Source organism: Gavialis gangeticus, unplaced genomic scaffold, assembly GCF_001723915.1.
Source record: "Gavialis gangeticus isolate Ggan-Ray unplaced genomic scaffold, GavGan_comp1, whole genome shotgun sequence".
Classification (NCBI taxonomy): domain Eukaryota; kingdom Metazoa; phylum Chordata; order Crocodylia; family Gavialidae; genus Gavialis; species Gavialis gangeticus.
In genome coordinates this window covers 61,624,845-61,648,201 of record NW_017728994.1, presented here as the reverse complement: position 1 = coordinate 61,648,201, position 23,357 = coordinate 61,624,845, and the positions used below count along the sequence as shown (strand labels likewise).

General features: G+C 41.4%; 2 long non-coding RNA genes across 4 annotated transcripts in view; one reads left to right on the top strand and one right to left on the bottom strand.

Moving 5' to 3' along the window:
• The first annotated feature begins 1,181 nt into the window (after positions 1-1,181).
• LOC109287658 overlaps positions 1,182-23,357 on the top strand; it is a 25,566-nt gene continuing 3,390 nt past the window's right edge. The window contains exons 1-4 of one of the 2 annotated variants that reach the window (XR_002094931.1): positions 1,182-1,195; positions 3,995-3,999; positions 9,341-9,346; positions 20,188-21,469. This is a non-coding gene — a long non-coding RNA (uncharacterized LOC109287658). Of the gene's footprint in view, positions 1,196-3,994; positions 4,000-9,340; positions 9,347-20,187; positions 21,947-23,357 lie in introns of those variants that run through there. The other variant, XR_002094930.1, reaches the window with a different exon arrangement.
• LOC109287659 overlaps positions 4,171-23,357 on the bottom strand; it is a 23,175-nt gene continuing 3,988 nt past the window's right edge. Inside the window, exons 1-3 of one of the 2 annotated variants that reach the window (XR_002094932.1) lie at positions 10,211-11,392; positions 6,344-6,458; positions 4,171-4,445 (exon numbers count right to left, since the gene is read on the bottom strand). This is a non-coding gene — a long non-coding RNA (uncharacterized LOC109287659). Of the gene's footprint in view, positions 4,446-6,343; positions 6,459-10,210; positions 11,393-23,357 lie in introns of those variants that run through there. The other variant, XR_002094933.1, reaches the window with a different exon arrangement.

The window sequence follows — 23,357 nt, the reverse complement described above, 5'->3', positions numbered from 1 at the left end:
TCCGGGAATGAATAAGAGTACTTGGTCTGAATCCCCACTCCAGGCATCTGTGGAGTCACTCCATAAAGAGCTGGTGTCATGAGTACAGAATTAATGCCTCCAGGATTACCCAGGTATCATTGTACTTGTCCTTAGGGGAAGTGAACTATTCCTAACTAGATTGTCTTTCCCATTCTTGCCTGGCACTCTAGGGACTAGTTCTCTTATCACACTGCTGTAAATCAGAAGCAACTCCAATGAGGTCAGTGGAGAGACTGATACTCATTCTTTTCTCTATTAATTGATTTTATTTTAAGAATGGAAAGTAGACCTCCCCCCTTCCCCCACACACACATATACCAAAAGAAAAGGCAGCTGAAGAGCTTCTCAGTGGAAAATAGCTAGGGGAAAAACTGAAACTTTCAATTGCAACTTCATTTTTGTTGATAATTTTTTAATGTTCATTTTCAGTGGCCTCCCAGTATAGTTACATCGATCAGAGCTACACGAAAATACTCCACTTATTTAGAATCTCCTTTAACATATGAGACTGGGTGGCACATCTGAGATGGGATACAAAGTCTTTCACCTCCAGCCCCCTTGGTGAAACCTAGCTCATGTTACTTGGGCTCAAAATATCATTACTTTAAGACGATGTTGTGGCTCATGTGAAACAGGTTCTTAGCAAGTAGGTGTCCACATTGCAAGGGCTACCAGCAGGATGATGATTGTTTAATATCATACTGATGATGGCATGGAGTGAAAATCATTCAGCACGTTGAGGAGACAATAACAGGCCCTTGCCATAAAGATCTTAACACTGAGGTTAGATATTAAATGGCACGAAGCAAGGTGGCTTTAACTGACTCTTGTGTTGGCAGTCCTGACCAAGTGACTTGCAAAAGAAACAATAAGGAGAGTGAATTCCCGTGCTTCAAATATGGCATGAAGTTTACTGGAAGGGGAATAGACGCAAGAAAAACTCACCTTGCTGCTGCTGCACCTGCATGGTAGGCCTGGTGTCTCAGGAACTGTCAAACTAGTATTTTATCATGAGTACTAAATTAACTTAAATTAACAATCAAATAATTGATGAAGCATCAAAAAAAAAAATCCAGTGTGAATTGAGAATTACCCCTTCTGCTGATAGAAAACCCGCACCGTTAGAATGTTCTGCCAGAGATTTCAGCTTGGCCTAATTTAATCAAATATTCATGTAGAAAGGTTTTCCTCCTCCTACTGTGATGGCAGCTGACACTGATCACTGAAAGCCTTTGACGGGGATGATAAGTGTCCTTGTTGAATCTTGTTTCTATTTCAACTTCCCTTTTAGCAGCATCTTTTCACACCTTTAGAGATCTACACTTTACCCCCATTATTGCTGTTCAGCAGCACTTGGCTTTTGAAGTTCCAGCATCTCACAATAAGGGTGTTGCGTGCATGTGTGTGTGTGTGTGTTAAATGCAGACCATATTCCCAAGGAGAAAATATGCTGCTCCTACTCTGACAATTTTGACATCACATGTAATAACATAGCATGACAACTTTTTGTACAGCTGACAAATGTGACACTTTTTAAGAGCTAAAATTTTTTTTTAAAAATCATGCGTCATATTAATGCCCCTCTGCTATCTTGTTAGGATAGTTCCCCCTCATTATACAGACTCAAATTGTGTGCCTGAAAAATCTGATAAACTCCAGCACCTTACACATCTGTGACTGTCTAACTTGATTACTGTAGCTTAATTCCGCTTGATATCAATCAGCTCCGTACACAGTAAGATTAATTATTGCCGTCACTTTGTCAGTTATGTAATAGGAAGGCACAGATTCTGAATGACAGATGCAGATTTGTGGAGTGCTAGACAAAGTGTGAGCCTGCCTGTGCGTCTCCCCAGGGGAAGAAGATCCACAAAAGGTGAGCTGATCTGAGGATTCAAGTCCTCTCATGATTTGAGGTTCTCTGTAGGCAGCCTCTACTTGTCGGCATCAGTGTTTAGTCCTATCTTTTCAGTCAACATTCAAACCTCTGACACCTACATTTGTTCATTTGGGAGAACTGCCGTTGATAGTAACAAATATGCAAGGATGAGTGCTGAAAATAGTTGCTCCCAAATGTTTGTCCCGAAGAGACCTCCCAATTTTTACAGTTAGTTCCTAATTCTTTGTTGCCTTACCCTGTGTTTTATGTCCAGTGCAATAATAGTGTTAATAGTGTTTTATGTCCAGTGCAAGTTGGGTGTGGGATATGTCAGTATGGTAATGATATTTGTCTGCTTTTCCTGCTGTAAAACAACTCCACAAAGAATTAGGAATGGGAAACTTCATGCTGGAGTAAAGGCAGTTGAGCTGACTCCTGTTGCAGCTGTCCATCCAACAGCCTCTCTTGGCCAAAATTTCTTGGGCTGAGTGCAGACTGGGAGTGTCATAGAGCAGAATTTGTTGTGCTGATGCTTTCTTTGTACGGGATGCCTTAATGATCAGTGAAATAAGCTCCAGCAGCCTCATAGCTGCTGCGTGTAGTATTGGGTCGTGGCTGGTACTGGATCAGGGAGCTGTGACAAGTTTCCTTTAGCTCTCTTCCCCCCGTCCCCACTTTCTACCTCCCACTGAGCAGAGCTTGGAAGAGGGGGAAAATTAGACCCACTCTTTTCATGCAGATTCACCGTGAATTTCACACTCTACTACAAGAATAAATAAGGCTTCAGAGAGCAAGAGCCAGCTTCCCTCTGCAGCCGTTCAAACCAAGTTTGTCTTTCTGGGTCTGTTTCTCCTCCGCCTTGTGCCATTTGTGTGGTCATCTGAACCTGTGCAATGTGCTACGCGGTGCCCGTAAGAGGGTGAGGATGTTGCCATTTCTGATTTGGTAGCACTTAACACCACGATGAACAGGTTTCACAGTGCAGGGGGTGAGGTAGTGGGACAGTGCAGTTCCTGATGTTGTTTTGTAAAGCACGTGAGCGCATTCAGTTCTCTCTAACAACAAAAGAAATAACTGTGGGCCTTTATCTGTGATTAAAATGCTATGTACATTTATATGGAAATTAGATGTGGCCACACAGTTCCTGGCACACTGCCAATGTGCCTGTTCATCCTGCTATGGAGCTAGTTTAATGAGGGTGCCGTCTTGGAACTGGACTCCGAGCTGCTTTAAAAAATAGTTTGTGAGCCTTAGCAAGACTGTCCCATTGGGTCTAAGATGAGTTTTTGAGTGAGGTTCTGAAAATAAGAAGCTACAGATGAGCTTGAAGGAAAACCCTGCATCTTTTTCCTCTTCAGGAAAAAAAAGTTTTAGCTCTGCAAAGTATTTCTCAAATTAATCTCTAGATTTCATGCTCTTGCACAAAATCTTGAGCGCAAATAGGGTGGCCAGTTTAAATTATATGAACACTCATAGTTTGATTATCTGGCACTGACCAGAAAGTAGCCTCAAATCCTGAAGTCTTACAAATGAATTAATGTATTGTAATAATGCCCCAAATGTGGCAGTCATTTGATATGTGTGGGGAAAAGATGGGCCCTGCTTATCCTTCAGGGTAGTCCTTGTGGGTGGACCGTTCTGCCTTCATAGAGACCCATCAAAGTCCCAAGTGAAGACATCTGCCTTCATGAATCAGCTTGCAGGACACAGTCTTCCATTTTTCCTCAGGCAAAATTCTTACTTGCCTAACGAAAGACAGTAAACTGCCCCATTTTCTACCCTTTATTACAGGGGCTTTACTCATACTAACATTTTGCTTTACAGAGATTTCTGCTGAAGTCAGTTGGAGTACTACACGGTGCTATTCAGTGTGAGGAAGGCTGTTGGATTCTGGCTTCCTGGGCAGTCATTGTATATTCTGATCACCTGCCTTAATAGGTTTTGTGTCAGATTGAGAGACCCAATGGTTTAACTCCATTTGCTTGACAGAATTTGAGCCTTATACCAACATATTGGATTTCTTTTTCCTATTACGTTTTAATGTGCTTTGCTACATTAAATCTCATTGGCATCACAGATGTAAATTGGGAAAAGAAAATGTCTTGGAAAGAGAGAGAGATGGGATGTTTGCTTTTGCTCACATGCAAATATAAAAGGTATTTTAAAAAATATTAAATGGAATCTTGTCACAGAAGAAATTTTCAGTGTGCCTCATTGTAATTCACAGGGATAGTCGTTTGCAGAAAAATCCATACCCAGGCAAACTGAAATCTGATATAAAATACTTTTTGATTTATCAGTAGCAGAATGGCTAAGTGAATACATTCTTGATGTGGGAATTGGGATACTTGCGTTTTATTCGAAACTTGATGATCTTGCACCTTGTTGAGCTCACTTGAGCCCAATAACTTCCTGCCTATGGCAGGGGACCGGACTTGATGATCTTGCAGGTCCCTTTTGGTCCTTCGATTCTATGACTCTGTACATGACTTTAGCTGTGCATGACTTTGGCCATATAGATTCTCCATGCCTTGACTTTCCCCATCTAAAAAAGTGAAGATGATGTTTAGGAATCCACAGATAAAAACTGATAAGTAATATAAAGACTTTATTTATTTGTTCCTGCAAGAAACATGGTGCTGAAAAAGTTGTGCTAGTGAAATAAATGATGTGCCATGCATAGCCCCTATTCCAATCTCTTAATATATGCTGCATATATCATTATGGTGGCAGGTGCGCTATTATTGACTCAGAGAGCAGCCTCCAATACATCACCTCCATGAGAGCCTGGTATTATGAGGACATTAATATAATACAATGATCCCTGGGATTGTTTATCACACTTCCCATTTAGAATGGCATTGATGGCATAGTCTACTGTTGATGGTAATGCCTGCCATACTGTGTAATTCACAATGTCCTTTCCCCAAACATTTCTTTCTTGATGTAATGCATTTAGAGAAAGTGAATGATGATAAACTGGAGGAATATATTTAACCTTAACTATTGTTAAGTGATCACTTTTTCCACTGTTTCAGCTGTCACTGGTCACTGTAGATGCTTGCTAATGACTTCTGCTTTCAACATACACATGGTTGCTCCCTAAATCCATTGGGGGCAGTTATTCAGGGAGTCAGGCTGACATTCCCTATGGTAGGAAAGGGCCAGAAGGTGTCTGGAGAGAGGATGAGCAAGCTCTTAAAGATCAGCTAGCAAAATGCTAGCATCAGCAGCAGCAAACTCAGTCTGCCACTCTTCTCTGAAACTGTGCTTTAGAGACAGGGTGTGTGGGCCTGGTGGACCATGGCTTAGGGCTGGGGTTCTAGTTATTGGTTATTCATGGAGTGCTGCACCCCTCTGCCTTCAGGAATGGATCAGTGCTAATTGGGATGGCCAATCCTGGGGGCAAGCAGACTGGGACTCCTCCTGTCCCTGGGCAGCAAAACCCCCTGAGCAGCTGTGTTTGTGAGAGGGTCAAAAGAGTGTGTTCATGGAAAGGGTGTGAGGGTATGGAATAACCTTAGCTTAGATTTTCTTTTCAATACATATGAAGGAAAACAACCTTGGGAGTCACTCTTCTCACTTGCTTCATGGTGTGGATTTATTTATAAAAAGACATTGACTTGCCCCTGAAGCCTCCTACTCTTGGAGCATCCTGTTGCACTCAGGTGAATAAGGGGAGCAGGGTGAGGCCTTTGGTCAGAGAAGTTGTTACTCTGTCCGGCCTCCTATTGACCCAGGAAGCACCAGTCGCTGAGCCGGGGGTGCAGGGGGTTCCCCGGCGCACTCTCTGGTGGACCTGGAAGTGGACTGGAAGTGCTTCTGGTCCACGAATGGGTCTGCTGCTGAGTGCACTGGGGAGGCCCCTGCGCTTCTGTGGGACTCTCCATGTGCCCCAGCATCACGGCATTCATGACCCGCCTGCTACCTAGAGGTATGTAGAAAAAGCATTTAAAGCTGTGTCTATATCCAAATTGCTGAATCTTTCTGAATCTCTCCGAATCAGTTTGGAGGGTTCCGATTCGATTTGGAGAGATTAAAGTGTCCTCTGATTCAATTTGGATTCAGCGATTCAGCCACCAAATCAGGCCAAATCTCTGCTGAATTGAATCAGTGACCAAAGCTTCGCACAGCCCTAGTATTTACTTGCCAGGAAGCAGAGGAGGTATATATCATACAGTAACCTGACTGGTGGATATTTGGAAATGGGACTTTTTGTAAGGGACGGAAGATGAAAAGCTACCAATCAATAATCCTATGCTCCTTGTGATACTGTTTATTTGGCTCCATTTGTTTTTCTGACATTTGTCCCATGTGGCTGGAAGTGCTATTTCCTCTGATAATATCAGCAATTGATGTGTTATGTTTGTTGTATCACTGGGGGAAACCCTGGTAATGACATGTCACTTGGATTCTGTTACTGTTTACTTAAAAATACCCAACCTGTGCGAGTTCATTTTCATTTTCCAAATGCTGCAATGTTGCATTATTAACTGGGTTTCATTGTGGAATGATGCCCTTCCTCAGAAGAAGGGACCAGCAAAGACTTAATAAATCACTGTTGACAAGGGGGTATAAACACTATTTTCACTGCACAAACTCTGACATTTCACTTGATACAAAATCTCTTTGAATTAATGTCATTGAGACCTGGCAGGTATGTTGCTGACCTTAGGAGACAAACAGGAGTAGGAAAAATAATAGTATCCATAGTCATGTAACACTGTGCTCTGTGAGGCAGTAAGGTGTTGCCATTTTAATCTTGAGCAGGATAATCCGTAGCACAAATGGAAGCAATATGATGATGTCCTCGGTACATAGAGACTGGGATATGCAAAGCCACCTAGGAGATTTGGATGCCTGGATCCAATAAATGTAGTGGGAAATACAGGTCAAAATCTCAGCTTTGAAAAAGCTGTTAAAAGTGTGCACCTTTTTTCTAATTGCGTTTTTCTCTTCATTCATTGACTGAAGTGACTGGATTTTGTCCCAAATTGTTGGGAAAAAAAATCATAGCATGGGGGAAACAGAGTGGTAGGAGAGTGAACGTTTGGGAACATATTCTGTATGCTGTTGGTGCTAATGAGGAAAGCATTGGATTAAAAAATGTGCTTTAAAAAGGAAGTTTAAATGTATATTGATGACTATCCAATGATCCATCTTTCCTTTTCTTGTGGAAGTTGTAGCTGTTTAGTTAAGAACTAGTTTTTGAAGTGTGATTGAAAAGAAGGGAGAACAGGGTTTTTTCCCCCTAAAGGTCTTCTGAAAAGATATAACATGAATCCTGAAAAAAGAGAACTCATGCAGCAATTACTTTAAAGGATAACATGCCTGTCTTCTTCTGTGAAAATGTATCTCAGGCTCCCTCTCCATTATTACTAGCTGGAAAAGCAGATATAATTTTTGTCAAGATGCAACAAAAGGAAAAAAATGCAGAGATATTTTTGCATTTGTGATATTAAAGCAAAAAAATTTGTATGCCAGCATCTTTGGGGGGTTGGTGGAAAGAAAGAGGGTAAGGGGAAAAATAAAATCCTTTGTTTCACTTGCTTTTTGTGAAACTGAAATATGCATTTTTAGTTCTTTCCACAGTTACAAGAATATCAATTTTTCCTTTCTTATTCTAAAAAACGTATATCAACAGGAGAGCTACTCTGCACTCTATCAAGTCCGTTTTAGTAAGAAAAGAGTAGGTTCTTCTTTGTGAAAATGTGAAGTCTCCTATAGCTTTCCCTCTCTAGCAGCTGCCTCAGAAGTGGACCTTTTAAATTTAATTCTCTCTGATCAGGAGGTGGCTGTGAACAAATCCAATGCCCTCCCTAGCTGGATGCCAAGCTCCTGAAGGGAATACTTCTCTCTTCGAAATGAAGCCAGTTGGACTGTAATCAGGAGTAACAGGAGTAGCAGCTGCTGCAGCACATATTAGTTACTTACTCATTTTGAAAGATGAAGAACCAGATATGAAAATAAGTGGATAAAATGTAACTAATTGCCATTTTAGTCTTAGTGCCTACCGCACCATTTCAGATCAGAATAGTTAATTTGGTGTCCCAATGTTTGAAGTATCCCAAAACTCTACCATACTCCACATAATGAGCATCCTCCCTCCATCCTGTTTCTCTGTTTTGTTGGTACTACTTACATAGTAAGCCTTGTGGGACAGAGCTACACTACATTCCAGTTTCAAGATGTGCACAGTAGATCAAGGTTGCCTTAATGGCTTGTTCCTGTCAGCTAGTAAGGATGCCTGGTCGCTTTGGTTGGTTCTTCATAGTTTCATAGTTGGTAGTGTCGGAAGGGACCTAAGTAGATCATCACGTCCGACCCCCTGCCATGGGCAGGAAAGAATGCTGGGGTCCAACGACCCTGGCTAGGTGATTGTCTAGCCTCCTTTTGAATACCCCCAGGGTAGGAGCAAGCACCACTTCCCTTGGAAGTTGGTTCCAAATCCTTGTTGCCCTGACTGTGAAGTAGTGCCTCCTGATATCTAGCCTCATACCTAATAAGGCTAGATATCATACCTAATGTATGATAATGTATGTACCTAAAGATAATGAGATGTGGCCATCTTTTCTCTACCTGTCCAGCAGTAAGAGCTTCAGAACTGGGGGACCTCAGCTCTAGACTCATCTTTCCCTGCAGGATTTTAGAAAGCATCTCCCACTTCCCAGGAAACTGCCCTATATGGGTTGGGAGAGTCCACTTCACTTACTGAAGGTGGCCCGTTGGGCAGCTAAGAGTGAAAGATTCATAGGCTAGAAGGAGAGCAAGCAAATCTAAAACTTAACATACCAACACAGCATAGTTCACAATAAGGCACAGCATCCATCATTCCCTCTTGAACATGACTGTTATGTTTCTGACCAATAGTCTTGTTGTAAGAGAACTTGCCCAGCAAGTCAAAGATCTGGTTCTCAGTCCACCCTGTTTCTTTTATTGTGTTATGAAAATTAAAAAAGGGCTTCTCATTTTGGGTACACTGGAAACATTTAACATGATGAGCTTTTGTAGAGAGGGGTAGATTCTAGAGGCAAGATTTTATTCCATCAATTAGGCACCTGTAGGTACTCTACATAGGTAGAGTTATGTATCTAAGTGTGATTCTATTCCATCTAATCTGAGTCCCTGAAAAACAAGTCATGAAAAGAGGATGGGCCCTCCTCTTCCTCACTGATTTTTTTTTTTTGTGATGCAATCTTAAGAGTGTGTTACAAAAGTAGATGCATTACTTGATTTTCAGGGTGGAATAGAATTGCACTTAGATGCCTAATAGGCAGAATAGAATCTGGTCCTAGTAGTCTGAGCACTGCACAGGAGTGACAGCAACTTAGAAAAAGGGAAAAATCCACAAAATATTGTTGACCTTTTTTCCTACCCATCTACATGACTCCTGCCCTTTCAGCCTTCTAAGAGAAGATAATTTTCCAGTAGAGAGGGAAGTCATTAGTGAGTCCAGAGATGACTGAAGAGGCCAATCCAAGATCTGCATGTTCAGCTGCAGATACGGCAAACAGTTCTAGAAGAAAAGAATGTGGGGTGGTGGGTGGCAGTGCTCCGTCCCCACCTGCCCCCCATCATTCTTGATGGGCAATTGGCTAGTTTCTTCATATTAGTCTTCAAGGTGTCTGTCATGGGATGGGGTCCCCAGGGATGGCTGTGATGCCCCTAGGGCTCTGTGACCATGCCAATATCGCTGAATGGGCACCCATTTCCTCATCTGCCACGTCTTGCTAGTAATTATAATAAACAGGGAGGCTGCTCTCAAATTTGTGTTTGGACACGGTCCTGATGGACCTCACTGATCCCTGTGGGTTCTTGGACTCCTTTCTGGGGCCCGCTCAAAATGGATGCCTCATGGGACACCTTCAGCCTTATGGGCTAGATGTGTGGCTCCGAAATCACCCCTTTACCATGCCCCAAGCCTCGCAGATGGCATTCACAAATTGTCTCTCTGAGACCCTAGCCTAGCTCAGCCTCCAGTCATCACTGGGCTCTTCGTAGCCCTGTCTCTGTGCCCCCGGGCACTGGGGTCTGCTCACCCCCTTTGTCTCTGTGGACCCTGGTGCTGGGGTCTGCTCACCCCCTTTGTTACCGCGCCCTACCTGGTGCTGGGGTCTCCACACTGTAGTGGGCCCCCAACGAGGCCTCCTCCTCCCGCAGTAGCTGCAGTCTGGTCCACCAGTTTATAAACAGCAACCAAAATATGAGCCTGTCTGGCTCTTAGGGCCCTCTCCCTAGGCAGTTTTCTGCTCTTAAAGGAGCAGGCACTTTAGTGCCCTGTGACAGTGTCCTTGAATCTCTTTTGCCTACCTCTATAGTGGTAACCAAAGTGAGCTGGAGTGCAGGACCCATTTCAGGAGCTGGTTGTCTGTGTCCTGTCCAACTGAGCTGGTGCTGTATGAACATGGCTTCGATGCTGGTGGTATTTACTTGAGCCAGAATGCTGGCTTTTGTTCTGCTGTCCTTCCAGTTGATATGGAGGATTGACATTGAGTCCAAACACTTCTGGTGGGCATCCAAATCTCATCAGGATCTTCCATAGGGCCTCTCTGTTGACTGAATCAAAGGCCTTAGGTCAGTGAAGGCCAGGAGAAGGTCTCTATTATTCATGTATTATTCATGGCACTTCTTCTGCAGCTCTCTAACAACAAAGATCATGTCTCTGAATGGTTTGAAGCTACTTTGGGACTCAGGTAAAATCTCCTTGGTGAAAGGAGTGAATCTATTGAGGAATGTAGGCAAGAATCTTCCCTGCTATGGATAGGAATGCAAGGCCGTAGAAAGTGCTGCAATCCAATCTTTCTTCTTTCTTGAACATGGCTACAATCCTGACATCTCTCAAGGCACTGGGAATTTGTTCGTGTTTTTAGATTTTTAGAGTAGTGGTTTGGAGTTGGTAAGGGAGCTTTTTTCTCCACCATGCATATACATTTCAGCTGGTATACCATCAAGACCACACGCTTTGTTGTTCTTCATCCACTCTGTGGCTTTCAAGGCCTCTTGATAGGTTGGTGGATCTGTAAGGTAGTCCTTAATGAGGTGTTGTGGAATGGCTTTGGTGGTATTAACTTTGATAGTAGAGTATCAGTTCAAAAGCTCTTGGAGGGTTACTTCCACCATGCATTGATGGTGGAACTGTCTTTAAGAAGTGTTGTTCCATCCTAGGACCTCAGAGGGACAGCTCTTTGTGTGCTTGGCCTTTGATTGCACTGAAGAAACTATGCTGTTGCATGATGTCTGATGATGACTGTTGTATGTTGTTTGCTGGTCAGTGGAAGACAAAGGGTCATGAAATGCTTGTTGACATTCTGGCCTCTGAGTAACAATCTTGGACTAGATAGCTAGATTGTCAAGCAGGTGTCCTGGGAGCCAGAATCAACAGAAATTTAAGCCTATACCATGTGTGGCTTTGAACAACTTCTGCCTTAGTTTCACCTGTATCTGAAAGCAAAAGAATTACTTGCCTCTTGTTGTATATTGAGGGTTAATTTATTTTTATGAAGTGTTTTGAAATTTTTGACCCTTACTGTGTAAGTTCCAAATTCAGCTAAGTATTTATGAACACGTTTACCTGTAAAAATAAAAGTAGTCTCATCATAATCATCCTCTGGATGAATTTGGCTAAGTTTGGCTCATTCTATGAGTAGACTGGGTAAACATATGCATCGGCCTGTATCTGGAGAATCTTTCTTGCTCCCAAGTGAAAACAGTCATTAAAATATGGGTCTGAAAGTGCACACAGCAAGTAGCTGGGGGTAGATGGATTGAGTTTGGTGGATGGGAGGAGCATTATGGTTGATGCCTAAAGCTGTCAGAGGAATTGTAGAATACATGCTTCAGCAGCAAATGCCCTGCTTTCTCTATATTTTACAAATTGGAGCTTTCCTTCTTAAACCAAGGAAAAGGAGATGGGAATCAGGCCATTTTACTTTGTTCTTCTCAGGAGATTTTTTAAAAAACATTTTGCTTATACAAATAATCCAGGAGGAACCTAGGGACAGTCTGGTTTTTGAAACCATTCCAAGTGACTGGCCACAGGCTGCTTCTGTTAAGTAAATAGTTTATTAAGTGCTTGCTTGAATTACGTGAAGGAAATTAAATGCATAATAGTGATTTTTTTTTGCATGGCAGTTACCTTATTTTATAAAGCAGCAGGTAGAATCTTACTTGCACAGTATGATACTTTACATTTCACCTCAGTGGAAAATACTTTGAGAAAAACACATTAGCAATAATTAGATTTTATTCAGATTTCCTGCTATTACAGTAACCAGCTGTACTTTTTCTGTGTACACACTTCATCAGATGGAACTGTTTTAATTTCAAATGTTCAAATTTCTTATTTCAAACAATCAATTGTACTTATGGAAAACATTTTGTTTACTATATTTTTCTAAATGTGCAATCAGGTAAATAAGGTTATGGTACAGATTTTTTCTTGGTTTGCCTTCACATGATTTTCCATTTATTTTCATATTTTGGAATTTCATATTTTCTATTTATTTTCATATTTCATTTAATTTTTGTCACCATAACAGAAATGTGAGATGGTGAGAGTCTGGAAAAAAAGATTTAGGTGGATGGATGAGTAGGTTGGACTGAATCTTTGAATGTTGTCCAGAAAAAAAATCTGCAAGACTTCGACTCCTAGACAGGAGAACCTAGGCTTGGAGATGCTGTCCAGGTTTCAGGTATGAGTGCCAGGCAGGGTGCTGCTGCTGTTCTCAGTGAAAGGAGGTAATGGGGAAGGGATGAGAGGGAAAACTAAGAACTCCCTCTTATCCATGTGGAGGTGGAGCTGATGGGTAGGCACCCACAGAGTAATGGAGGAGAGGTGGAGTGATATTTTTAGTTTGGCCAAAAGAGACGTGTCAGGTGTGGAGAAGCACATCTGTAAGTTATCCTCATAGCAATGGCAGTTGACTTTGCATTTGTAGATGGGATCAGTAAAATATAAGAGCAGAGGGAGAAAAGAAGGGGACTGGGGACAGAGCCATGTAGAAAAGAGGCCCCTGCAAACTAGAACCATAGGGGCATGACTGGATTGCTAGGAGGAAAACCAGGAAAAAACAGTCATGGAAGACAAGGGGGGTCACTGTTTCAATCAGAATGCAAATTATGGTGTCAAAAGTAGCTGACAGGTTGAGGAACTTGAGGATGGTTCTGAGATTTGGTGAAAAAAGGGTCATTAGAGACTTTGGAGAGATCAGTTTCAGCTGAATGTAAGAGGCGGAAGCCTGATTCTTTTTTTTTTATGTGTCTTTGCTCTTAAAGTATAGTGGAAAAATTATTCTGGCATTTGCTGTTGCTATTTTTTTCTAAGAGTGTATCTGTATAATATCTTGCATTTGTGTTAATTCCTTTCATCCTACAGCACTTTTCAAACAGGACACTAGTGCAGCCAGCTACATTTTTGGACTGGATCATAGCAAACATTGAGCAGTATAAATACTAAATTGACACTGGAGCAGGAAATCACATAAAATGTTTATGATTAGTCGAAAGAGACTGGAAATAAAACCTGATTCTGAGACTCAGGTTCACCAACACTGAGGCTTCTTGAAAGGGAACATATGATGTGATTAATATTGCCTCTCTCTCTCTCTCATCTGGTTTGTGCATGGAATAAAAGAGAGTAAGGACTCAAGCTTCAAACCTAGATGTGAAAGAGCTCCACTTTTTTCTTACTGCCTGCCAACTTGAGGTATCCACTGATGCTCAGTTATGGAGGAGGAATCTCACACAACTCATATTTTCAGAGAAAGTATCTATAGCAGAAAACTTGATGTGCAGTTCATACCAACCCAGGCCATTGTAACAGTTGCTGAGCAGCTGGGCATTTTGCACAAAAATGATAAGTGTTTGCAAAATACGTACCATAAAACTCTTTCTAATTGATTGGAATTGTCCTTAAATGACCTACTCTTGAAACAACTGAAAAGTTACATGAGGCTGAACATGTACGGTGTTGCTCAAGGTAGACACCCTGGACACATTCCTATATGCAGGCATGCGCGTTTGCTGCAGCACAAGTAGCAGTGGCACAAATTTGTGTCACTGCTTTTTGCTGCTGCACGTGCCCCTGCACATGGGGTTTGCTGTGGAGCAAAATACTGTGCTTAGGGGAAACTGCCATTGCCCTGTTGCTCCAGACTCCTGGTGGTGGAGGGGCTGGGGGACACCAAAAGCAGTGGGAACACTCTGGCCAGCAGCCAGAGCATCTCCCTGGAGGACCCAGACTCCAGTTGCTCCAGGGCAGGCTCCTAGAATATGTGCCACACCGCTTCTTCTTTGCAGTGTTTTTTTTTTTATATCAGGAGTTCCTGGTATCAAATTTTGGCGCCACACTGCAAATTTGCAGCATAGAAAATGCTTGCTCATGGGTTGTGTGTGGTTTGTGGCACCTCAAACAGTTTGGAGGCTCTGCAAACTGCATGTGAGCACTTGTCTGGATATGTGCCATGAGTGTACTTTTGTGAGATAAAGAGCAAAAGGTGACTCCACAATGTGCTAGAGTTTCTCCTGTTCTTTTTTAAAATTGTATAATTTAAATTTTAAACGTGTCCCCTCCCCATGCTCTTTGCTCAGAGGCCATTGGCACTGGGTATGTGGGGGCCTGAGGGCCCTGGCCCCCCTCGGGAAGATGGCTGTCAGGGCCCAAACCTAAGAATTATGTAATATTTCTATATTATTTCTAGATTACATTGTTTTATGTTGTGAAAGATGGATTAATTTATGTTGAGGATGCTGGAAGTAAGGTGACATGCTTAGGACTGATGACTGAGGCCCTAAGCTCTTACTAGGGATCCGGGTTTTTGGTTCGCTGTGGAAAAATGTAGATTTTCTTCTTTAATGGGGAAAAAAATGGATTTTCTCTTTTAAAGGAGAAAAACATGGGAAACTGTGGGTTTCCCCTTGCAGCCTGAAAGGGGCTGCTTGGGACTGCAGGGAGCAGGGAGAGTGATCAGAGGCAGGAGGTGCCATAAGCATGTGTGCATGCACATGCACATGCACATGCACATGGCAGCCAAGCAGTTCCTACAGTTCCCTCCAGGTAAGTCTATGGGGCGGCGGGGGGGGCACAGGTGACATGTCGGGGGGAAGCACAGGTGATGTGGCAGAGAGGCCATGCCCCCTGAGACTTCTGTGCCTACAATGGGGTGCAGGGCTGCAGCCAGCCCAGCCCAGTCCAGCCACCATGGCTGCTTAGGTGAGGTGCAGCAACAGCAGTGGTGCAGAGTTGTGTCCCCACTGCTGCCGGGTGGACATGGGGTGCGTCACCTTGGCAGTCATGGCAGCATGGTGGTCTCACCTGCTGGGCTGTGGAGCTGGCTGCTGCCCAGAGCTGGTCTGACCTGGCTGTAGCCCTGTGCCCCACTGTAGGCACAGAAATCTCAAGGGGCATGTGCCCCCCCACCCCTCTGCTGTGTCACCTGTGCCCCCTCCTACCCCCCTATGCTTACACCCACCCTGTTCCCCACAAACTAGATAGCTAAGGGCAGAGGGAGCAGCTCAGGAGTGAGGGGCACCAGCAGGGCTGGTGGGGCCTTGTGGGTCAGGAGTGTGGGGAACCAGCCGGGCCAAGGGGCTGTGGATTGGGGGTGAGGGGCATCTTTCTAAACCTCTTATTTCAGTTCTTTTTGAGTTGTATTTATAATGGAAGGTTGCTGTGGCTATTGTGGTTGTTGTGGAAAGGTTAAATGTATTTTTAAAAAGTAATTTAAATATGGGAACAGACTTGATTGTTGTTGTTGTTGTCACCATCTAGAGTGAACCTTTGTTTATGCCCAATATAAGAGAAAGTTCTTTTAATTTGTTGCTTTCTTCTGGGGGGGGTGGTGAGTAGAAATGGCAGTTAATAAAAATATGACTTTCCATTTTATTATCTTTTTTTGATGAACAAAAGCCGGTTGGGACCGAATAGCAAGTCAATTTCATTTCAGTAATACTCATACTGTCTCAGACCAATTTTGGGATGACAGGATAGGTTGCTGATATGTTTGGGTGCAAACATTTTCTTGTCATTTAAGTCACGTAATTATTCAGCTTGTGTGTTTCGGTTTATCAGGCTTTTTGTTGCAATTTGCATTGTTCATGTTCTTCTATTAAGTATTTTTTCCCAGCCTGGAGTCTTCTGTGGTGCAGAAGCACCACAAATCATATACAGAATTCATGAATGAAGTTCATGGATCACTCCGTTTCTTCTGCACTTCAGAGTTCAGCGATCTAGAACGAAACATATTGATTTATTACCGTTATACCTGATCTTACACCTGAAATACGTCAAATGTCTTTAATCAAAGAAGAAACTTTCCACATGTCCATCATCTTAGGACCCCCACCTCGGGCAAAAATAAAAGTTGGTGCCTATGTCAGAGGCCAAGATTGCTCTGCTTTAAGTTGAATGATGATGTTGGCTGTAGTGGTAAAGTGTAGTTTAGCTTTAGTGGATTTTGCTGTTTACACTTAGTTTGCCCTGGAAGATGAAACCTGATGACTCAGTTTCAGTGTTTAGTCCTTCTGAGTCACCACAACACTGCTTTTCCAAGCATTTGCATGGAGACAGGATGAATTGTTTTATGGGTAAAAAACCAAATACTAACTTCTTTGTGCTGGGCTTCTATAACCTTGGAAAATCAGAGAAAAAAAATCTCTCAAACTTTTGGCTGAAATTTTTTTTACAATACCCCTTTAAATAAATACTTTATTAGGTGAGAAAAGCTTATTCTCATCAGTGATACTCCAAACGCTTTCAGCATTTTTCTTTCTTTGTATAATTTCAGTTTTGCTTTGGCACCCAAAATCTGTTTATCCCTTAACTGGCAGATAAAAAGAAAGAAAGAAAGATTGAAAAATCAAGCAACTAAATCCACTATGAAAAGTGCTGAGACACTCCCAGAAAGAATATTTAACCTAATTTATTCCATTCATTAAACCTTATTTTACTGGAATGAAAGTTGTTTGTTAGGAACTTATGTGTGGACTCCAAATAAGAAACTGTGAGAAAGAAATGAAATACTTAAAGGTACAAGAAACATTCTGTGTTTCTGAGAAGGCTAGGGTTTCTCTTTTCTTTTGCTTTTAGTCAACAAGGACTTGCATGATAAATGGTGTGCTTTTAGAAATCTTGCAATAGACTGGACACACAAATGAAGGTTTAGTAATGGTGAGAGATTACCAGGAGATAATGGAGCAAGTCAAATTAGAAAACATGATGAAACAGCACAAAATTTACATATTGTTTGGGTTATCTCCTTTGCATTCATAAGACCATGGCCATCTTGATGTTCGTAGCATAATTATACAGCATAAAAGTGTGCTCCTGGTTTCCAGCTGCTAATGACTTATGCAGCACTAGCCAACCCAGTGGCCACCATAGTGAGCTGTATCTATGTCTAATATAATGCCATGAAAAATCATGTCATTTCAAATTTTGAAATGTTATCTGTGGTATATTGTCATGTAAGCCCTATTGGGATTCTCATGAAAAGCCTAAATGTGTGATAGGAACCAAAATGATATATATAGGTTGGCTTCGATGAAAATAAATTGGTGCCAGTTCAGCTCCTCTGGAACACAGGTGGTGCATATTATGCAGTGAAATCAGGCCAACTCATTTTGATCAGGCCGGGGTGAGCTGAAGCCAAGCTTCTGACAGGCAGCTAGCCTTTCAGAATGGAAATCTGAATGAGAAACCTACAGCAGACTGGGTTTAAAGCCATGGATTTAAATGAAGTGTGTATGCCGGTTGCATAATGTAACAATTTTAATTTTGTGTAAAGATGTTCCATTTCAGTCGTGAAACATAAAGGCCCCCTGGTGGCAATGCCAGCTAACGGGAAATACCAAGCGTGCTTTAGGCTCATCTAGTAAGGCATCACTGTCACCACATGTGAGTTCCTGATTTCATTAAATATTTAAACATGTTTTAACTTCCAACATGCTATCAGCCCTACTTGATCTTGTTTTCAAAGAGTACACGATAAAGGACAGTCACTTTATCTAATCAAGTTGAAGCCGAGAAGGACACTGTAGCTCTGAACAATACACTGGCTTTTCAAAATATGCCTATATATATTTCAAACTTGGGCTCAGCCCAGAACCTTTTAGAAGCAAGAAACATTCCCCGGTAACTTCCTTGATTTCTGTACTTCCATCACTCATAAGCACTGATGTTCATTCACAAGGTACCTTTGCACTTGAGTTTTTCAGTTATTTTTGGTAGGCGCTCAGATGCTTCTTTAATGCCTTGAACAGGCCTTTTCCAATGAGCATGCATTAGCTCAGAGTTGGGGAGAGGCAATTGCTGTAACTTTTAAGATCTGCAGCAATGGATAATGTGTGCATAAAGTGGCAGAAGGTAAGAAGATTCATTTTGTAAGAAACCATTAATGTAAGATTAACAGTGAATTAAACAATAAAATGTATTAAATTATTCATCTGGTGCAAAGCTCCTATGATAGCAACATATGGGACTGAATGGACTGTATAGTACAATGGTATACAGGAGGAGTGCTTCGCTGTGATAGGAACAGCAGAGGATGCAACTAATTACTGGCAACCAGAATTTGTATTGCATAATAAATGACCTCTCTCTGTTCCTCCTGCCACTTGAAGCTCTAATCCTAAAAGCTGCATGTTGCCACTGTAACATTGCCACTGCTCACGACTTCTGCCGACACAGATGTGTCCATCTGGGATCACCACTGAATGACAGAGCTATGCTGGCAGAAGTCCACAGTGTAGACAGAGCCTCGGGAACAGAGATATGCAAAACTAAATTCAAAGTTTTCCCTCAAAAGGAAAAATATCGAGTTTAATAAAACTGTCTGATAGAGAATGCTTTTTTCCCCTTGCAATGAAACCATGGGACCAATAATTTGAATATAAGAAATGCTATATAATGCTAAGGACTCTGAAAAATCAGGTCCTGGGCATCTCAAATTGATTGTCCAAAATGATTGAATACTTTTGACCCTTATTTCTCTGCACATCAGTTCTCTGCCTGTAAAATGGGTTTTTGTGCCCTCATCTCACAGGTTATTGTGAAAATAAATTGATATTAGTAAAGCAGTCAGGTACTGCCATGAATACCACAGCAAAGCCTATGAGGAAATAAATAATTCTGTCTTCATAGCAGAGTCTAGATACTGTAGAATAAAAAAAGACTCAGGGCCACTCAGCGAGCAATGAAGAGAAAGAAAAATGAGTGTACACATTAAATTAGCACAGCCATTTTGTACATTGAATGAAGTGAATTGGTGGAAAAAATAAGGGGTCATATAATCAAAAACTGTATCACCCACTCCCAGACAACAGATTCACTGTACCATTTCCTAATTTTTGAGTGCTCGACTTTGCAACCTTAATGCATTTTAAATGTATAATTTTGTATGTTTAATTCTTTCTCTCACACGTTTACTCTCACACACTTAATATGAAGGATTTCACCTGAACTTGTTGGTTTGGGTATTGACCCCAAATTAACTAGTGGCTTGTATGAAACAACTTTAAGTATAATATATGCGATATGATGTTCATATAATCAGCACTGTAGTATCTGGGATCCCTTGGAAGACATTTTACTGGTAGTTAGCATGGAAGGTGAAGACTGAATAGACATGAAGACTGAATTACCGACACTTTTAGCAAGTTGTGAATGGACTTGAAGACTAAATGATACTTTGACCTTAAAGGAATTCTGCCTGGAAAATGCACACTCTTGGGATGTAGTGTAGGGAGAGATGTGGGCATTGCTGTTCATTTATTTATTTCTGGTGAATAAACCAACAAATACATTTTATGGTCATTGTAGGACCTTCATGAACACTCCAGAGAAAGCTACGATTATAATAATCCCTTTCCTTCTTTAAAATGACGTGTTACTATGTGCCCAAAGATGGGGAGAAAAAGTAGCTGTAATGAAAGCACAGCATAGCAAGGATCATTTTACTTGGTAAGGAAAATAGCATGTGGGTGGTCTGAATCTTGGAAAAACATGTGCTGACACGACTAAAATCTCTACTTTCATCTTGAAAGTAACATTTGGAATATCTTTAAGCCTTTTTTCACAGCTAGAGGAACCTGACACTTGCTTATATTACCAGGTTATATACAGAAATTGCATCGCCCCGTAATGTAACATAGCAGATATGGTAGGCCTGTAAGGTTGCATAGGAAGGCTGTGTAGGTTTTTATTTCTGACAAACATAGCATTATTAAGTTGTTCATCATAGACAAAAAAAAAAGATTTCTTTTGTCAACAGGCAAAAGACATATTTTCAAAGAATATTGCAAAAAAAGATGGAAGTGAAAGAAGAAAAAGATGAATTATTTACCAATGACTAGAATTTTTCAAGAGGTGTTGTCTCTACACATCTTCTCCCTGCAGCTGTACGTTTACCTCTGTTGCTTGAGCTTGGAGAGCTTTTTTGTCCTGAGGTTGCTGTACAGTTACCACTTAGCCCCCCATCCCTCTATGTGCTCTAGATTGAGGGGATAAATGGCAGCGTACACTTCCTGTTCCTCAGTTTCCTTTAAACCATGCTAGTTCTTTGGTCACTGGGAATTACTTCGTTAGGAGAATCTCTAGCAAGCCTTTATGGATGGTTTCTATCCATTTCTACCAAAAAATGGATGTCTGAGAGACTCCAGCCAGGCTACTGCCCACTCAGTTAATTTTGAAACCTTCCTTAAATAAGCGAAGTTGAATACCATTTTTAAAAAAAAATCCAGGAACCTTTTTCCTTTCCTTTCGTTTGGTATTCTGTGGGTTCCAGGATATGCAGGGTGCAATATTCAGTGTTTTAATTGTCTTAAATAATTTGCGGTGTAATAATTTGATCTGCTGTGATATATTCTAGCCCTCTGGTGGTGCGCACTCAAACATCCATTCCTAGCTACATTCTTGGTTCATGTTCAGACTGGAGCACAAAGGGAGTAGATCAAGACAAAGGATCTGCTTCACTGCATTTCCAGATATGTGCATGAGGATGCAGACTTAATGAGGATCCTTCTGTCTGAACAGCTCATATCTTCCTGCCCCTCGGGCAGGGGGCTGGACTCGATCTTCCGAGGTCCCTTCCAGTCCTAATGTCTATGAAGGCTAATCTTGACTGTTTAATTTTTGAGTTCTCAGTATGAGGGTTGAAAAATTTCCAGAAATGTTCTTGAAGGGTATAAACAGATGTTGTCTTTGGATGAGAATCATCTATTCTGTATCATGTATCCTGGCACAGCTGATCTGCTTCATTGGTGTCTACTGACATTGCCTTGTAGGGTTGGGTGCCTGAAGCTCCCAGGGCTTTAGGAGCCTAATCTGGGGTCCCTGGTGCTGTGCCTCAACCTGTGGTACATGTCTGCAAAGGCATAAGGACAATGTTTGTTCGCAGTCAGAGCATGGGGAAGCCAGGAAGAGGGAATATAAACTTCTTAAATATTTATCATGTGAAAAACTTTCACCAGCTGAATTATTCCATTGAAGTCAATAGTACTGCTCACGTAGACTCCAAGGACAAATTATAGATTTCATGTTGAATAGTCCTTCAAGCAAAGACTTTCTTTTTCCAGGTGAGTATACTAACCTAACTGCTGAACAGAGCATTCCAAAGACTGCAGTGGAAGTACTTATGCAAAGAACTAGGCATGTACATAATCATTTACAAAATAAGGGGCACAGATGTGTTTTTTTATCTGCGGCTACTTGGCTTGACACCTGTGTAACCAGACTGCTGTCGACAATAGTTTCTGAGTGCAGCAATTTCAAATCCTCAACCATTCAGTTTAACTGTCTCCATATTTACACTGATTCAGAGCCAAACTACCAAATTTCTGCTCATTCCAACTTTTTAGTATGATCAGAAATAACGTAATAGCACACTATATGAAGCCTTTTGCACATTTATAAATTTGAGTTTTAAAAGTGTTTAAATGAAGTTTCTTCCAAGTTGGCTTGTTTCCCTGTTCTGCATGAATTATACAAATCTAAGTTTATTGTTACTACTTACAACCATTATCAAGACACAATACAGTTGATGAGAACCTGGAAGCAGGTGTGCATGCACGTGTATGTTTAAGTGTAAGTCAAGTGACAGGGCCAATTATGCTCAGACTTTCTGAACATACACAACTGTGACCTGAGCTTGAGTTGCAGTAAGAAAAACTTCATTCCAAAAGGAATTTATTTAGAAAGATAATAGTGCAAAAAAGCAATTAGGATGTTACAATGGAATTCAGAAGTCAGTTTTAAAAATGGTAGGCACTGCTGCATGAAGTGTACATGATAGACTAATCCCATTATGAAATCGTTGCGTGAAAGCAGGCCACTTAGCCTGTGCCTCAGTTTTCTCACTATTCGGATAGGGTTGGTACCGATTTTATTTCATAGATTTTATACGTGGCTAAATTTTAACAAGGACTAGATTACTGCTAACGGTTATTACTACTAGTTTCTGTGTTAAAACAATAATGTGGTAAAACAACTGTAAAATAGACATATTCCTTTGTATTAGTGAATGTACAATATTAGAAGTGAGGAAATAAATCATATGATTAATTATGATGTGAAATAAGGGTTTACAATAGGGACTGGAACTCATTCTTAGCCATTACTATTATTGCCTCTTCAGCTGTGACATGTTCACAAATCACTCAGATTATTCCAATATTGCTAACAGAAAATAGAATTATAAATCTTATGCACATTTAAATTTACTTCTTGGACTGATACTGTTGGGAAAATAATATATTTGAAGTGTGTATAAAAACTCAGTTCTGGAATAACTGATTGATTGTGAATTAAGTATGACTCACTCTGATATCAGTATATTAAATAAAACAATTGAGGATCAAATGAATGATTAACAGTGTGCCCTCAGTTTTCAACTATGGATAAAGGGTTGTGAGCTCAGCTCAGCTCAAGATGTGACACAAAATTGCTCTTGCCTTTCTCCATTTAGGGCAGTCCTGGTGGTACATCAATCCTGGTTATGGCAGCCAAGAATCACTAGGGTACAAGTACTCATAGAAGGCAGAGTAGATTTGCAACTTATAGACTAATCAGTGTGTGTGTGGGTGCATGAGTGAATGTGTGTTTGTTTCTATAGCAAGCTGTTGTGGACTGAAATTCACTTCATTAGATGCTATAAAAGAATGGGCATAAACCTGTGTATAAGGAGAGAGAAATTTGAATACATAAGCAGAGAAGGGAAGCACAGAGAGGAGAGGTGGGAGAGGGAACAGGAGAGGCAAACATATAAGCTACACACTTGACGGTACAAAGGAGTCACAAAAACTAATCCAGCTAATGGGCTAAGAATCCATAGTCCCTGTTTAAACCATACTTCATAGTTTCTAGGGTCGGAAGGGACCTGAGCAGATCATCGAGTCCGACCCCCTACCATGGCAGGAAAGAGTACTGGGGTCAAACGACCCCAGCAAGGTGTACATCCAGCCTCCT